At 43.3% G+C, this 4,065-nt stretch overlaps 1 pseudogene; it reads right to left on the bottom strand.

The window, feature by feature from the left end:
• Nucleotides 1–778: 778 nt before the first annotated feature.
• Nucleotides 779–902, bottom strand: LOC150101970 (U2 spliceosomal RNA; annotated as a pseudogene).
• Between the last annotated feature and the right edge of the window lie 3,163 nt (nt 903–4,065).

The following is a 4,065-nucleotide window of genomic DNA, read 5'->3' as shown; positions in this document are numbered from 1 at the left end:
TCTTCCTGTGTTGTGACCTTTTCATTAGTTGGTTTTGTTGCTGATGTGTCTGCACCACCCATCCTCTCCGCAAGGGTTCTGGATGGGCAGGTGTCGACTTTGTGGTCAGTGACCCCACATTTCAAACAAGCTGCCTCACATTTTTCTTGGTTGTGGCCAATTTTTAGGCAGTTCTTGCATTTTATGCGAGGGCAGTCTGCCCCAAGATGATTGAAGGCACTACATCTAAAGCACTGCTTTTTGACGCCCGGGTAATTTACCATTACCCGGGCAGATCCTATGAGGACAAAGTTAGGAACTTCGGTCGTCATTTCAAGAGAGATAGTTACCTCCCCTGACTTCCACTCAGGATTGTCTGAGTCATTGTGAACCTGGATTTCCCGTACAACTCCCCACTTAGAGAAGACGCTGTGAATTATATCGTTGTTCTCTGCATATTCTAGGGGAAATCGTGGTATCTTAAGGGTTCTCAGGATGCTCCCAACCGAGAAGGGAGATACTTTTACTTTGCCACAGTCAAACCCTTTGAGAAGCTTTTCTCTGGTCTCGATATTTTTGGTCACTACCTGTTATCTTCCTCCCCCATAAGGGGTAAATCCAAAAATGTTCTCTGCGCCGACGCAGCCTATGATAGCTTTCGCCATCGCCCTTCCCGGTATTGTGGCGTCAACCTCAATTCCGAGGGTACGCACACGCGGCAGAATAGAGGGCATGATCAGATGGGGGAGCCTAACTATTCCCACCACCAAGTGTTTGATATTTCCCCAGTCTGGGGTTTAGGAAGTTCTGCAAATTTCGCGTTGAATATCGTGAAACCCGATGGGACTCGTACCAATATTAACGGTTAAGAACAGAAACTATAAAACTACACACTGATCTAAGCCAAAAGGCCGAGAAGCGATCTCGCTAACCACACTACAGAAATGATCCTGTGAAGTATGATCTTGTATTATATACAATCTATACAATGTATTATACAATGCATATATATATATATATATATATATATATATATATATATATATATATATATATATATATATACAATGTATTATATATATATAATCTTATATACAATCCATTACCCTCCAAGGGTATCGGATTGTATATCACCGTTCCTTCTTTTTCCTAGTCCTTATCCTTATAAGGACTGGCTTAAAGGGGCGAAGCAAGAATGCTTTTCATATTCCCCGTTATCTGTAGCGGACAGTGTAGGGATAAGTTTATTGGGCTATTATTAAAGCTCTGATCATGGCAGGAGGGTAACAGCAATAGCCGAGCGTCAGTTACAGCTTCATTAGCTACAGCATTGCTATCCATTACCCTCCAAGGGTATTGGATTGAATGAATCAATCACCGCACCTTCTTTTTCCTAACAAAAACAACGTTACTGGCTTGCTGGGTGAAGCATAAAATGCTTTTTGTTTTCCCCTTTATCTGTGTGGAGAAGCTTGATGGGGGAGGTTGTGAGACTTATGCTCGCACTTTGTGAATATGGAGTTAGCTCTGTTCTGCTGAAAGCAGGATTGCCTTGGGTCTTTTGTGTTTTTGATAGTCATGTTCACTATAACTGGAAGCTTGTCTGATTAGTGGATTAGGATGAGAATGTGCCTTGCTGAAGAACTTTTCGACATGGTCATGAAGGAGAGAACGGATGTCAGGGGTTCCGGTTTCTCTGTGGATCTGCCTGTTTCTGACGAACCATGGGGCATCTAAGATCATCCGCAGGCATTTGGTTTGTATCCTCTGTAGTTTCTGGACGTTAGATTTGGATGTGTGACTCCATGCCGGGGATGCATGTGTGATTACAGGTCGAATTACCATCTTATATAATAACAGCTTGTTGCGTTTATCCAATTTGCTGTTGCGATTCATCAGGGGATAGAGTTGGACTATGGTTCTGGATGTCTTTGTGCCTATGAGCTTGATATGCCTGTTGAAATTTAGCTTTTTGTCTACCTGTACTCCAAGGTATTTGGCTTCTGTCTGCCATGGTATCTTTTTTGTGAGAAGTTCAATATCATCTTGGATGAAGGCTTTGCGTCTGGTGAAGAGTATAGCTGAGCTTTTGACGGGGTTTACTTGTATCCTCCAGTCGGAGAACCATTTCTCTAGCTTTGTGATAGTATCCTGGAGACGACTGATAGCCAGGTGTGGGCGGAGAGATCTTGTCATTATGGCTGTGTCGTCTGCATATAGGGCTGTGATGGTAGTCCTCAGGTTCTGTGGAATGTCAGCCACGTAGATTGTGAAAAGTAAAGCAGCCAAAAGAGATCCCTGCGGTACTCCTGCCAGGATTTTGCGCCTAGTTGAGATGGTGCCATTTATTTTTATCTGCATGGATCTGTCAGTGAGGTATGATTTTATTAGACGGGTAAGGTTTGTTGGTATGTTGGCCTGAATGAGTTTATAGAGTAATCCTTGATGCCATACCTTATGAAAGGCCTTGTCAATATCCAGAAAAACTGCAGCTGTGTGAAGTTTCCAGTTGTATCCTTGAGTGATATGCTCCACTAGTCTGTGTATTTGTTGCACTGTGCTGTGCATACGGCGGAAGCCGAATTGTTCGTTTGGGATTATTCCTAATTGGTCTGATTTTTCTTGTAGTCTTGAAAGGATAATTTTTTCAGCAATCTTTCCCAGGTTGGAGAGTAGGCTTATTGGACGGTAGCTTTGCGGGAGTTGCGGATTGTTTCCTGGCTTTTTTATTGGTATGATGTCTGCTGTTTTCCATGCAGAGGGGAAGTGTTGTATCCTCAATATTGCATTGGTTATGTTAACCAGGTGCATAATAGCCTTTCTAGGAAGTAATTTGATGATTCTGTTAGTAATTCCATCTGGCCCTGGAGCTTTTTTGTTGTATAGATGTTTTATGATGTTGGTTACTTCAACTGGAGTAGTGGGGGTGATGCTGGCTGGTTTGTCTTCGGACTGATTTAAGGTACGCTTGACCTGCTGGTGGACTTTATATATGTGGGTGATGTTTATATTATCATATGACGGGCTGCATTGTTTTTCTAGGTTTTCTGCTATTGCTTCTGCTTTTTCTTTATCCGTGTGCGCCGTTCCTTGAGCAGTTTGCATGGGCGGTAGGGGATTGTGTTTAGTGCGCAGAATCTTTAGAAATTTCCATATTGTGTGAACTTCTGGGTTGAGTGATGATAGTTTATTGTCCCAATCCTGGTTCCTGTGGATTTGAAGTGCTTTTCTGACTTGGTTGTTCAACTTGTTCAGAGTTTTCTTGTCCTGTGGGGCTCTTGTGTTGTGGTATCTTTTCCTGGCTTTGTTTTTTGTTCTGATGAGGACCATTATGTTTTCTGGGAGCCGATGGTTGGTTGCGGTTTTGGTGACTGTTTTCCTAGTCCTTATAGTCCTTATAAGGACTGGCTTAAAGGGGCGAAGCAAGAATGCTTTTCATATTCACCGTTATCTGTAGTGGACAGTGTAGGGATAAGATGTTATTGGGCAATTAAAGCTCTGATCATGGCAGGAGAGTAACAGCAATAGCCGAGCCTCAGTTAGAGCTTCATTAGCTACAGCATTGCTATCCATTACCCTCCAAGGGTATTGGATTGAATGAATCAATCACCGTATGTGTAAGTAAAGGTGATATCTCAAAAATATCGGACGATCTCTAGGCCACGCATTCGTGGGCGAAAGACCGTCCAAATCTCAGCGTTGGTTCTACTCAGTGAAACTCGATTACCGAGCAGAACCGCTCACATTCCGAGGAAAATAATTCACCGGCAAGTACCCCTCAGCGGGCCGTGCCGGAGAACACTTTCCCCGGAGACTCAAAGTGCTCCCTTAGGGCAAAACCTAAGAGAGTGAACTCATTTACCCAGGATAACAGCAACAGCCGAACCTCAGTTAAACTTCATTGGTTCAGCATTGCCATCCGTTACCCAATATGGGCATCTCATATAAAATCAATCACCGTATGTGTAAGTAAAGGTGATATCTCAAAAATATCGGACGATCTCTAGGCCACTCATTCGTGGGCGAAAGACCGTCCAAATCTCAGCGTTGGTTCTACTCAGTGAAACTCGAGTACCGAGCAGAACC

Source organism: Typopeltis vanoorti, chromosome 11 (genome assembly GCF_054136105.1).
Source record: "Typopeltis vanoorti isolate ZY-2024b chromosome 11, IOZ_Tvanoo_1.0, whole genome shotgun sequence".
NCBI lineage: Eukaryota > Metazoa > Arthropoda > Arachnida > Uropygi > Thelyphonidae > Typopeltis > Typopeltis vanoorti.
This window is presented reverse-complemented; position numbering and strand designations above follow the sequence as displayed.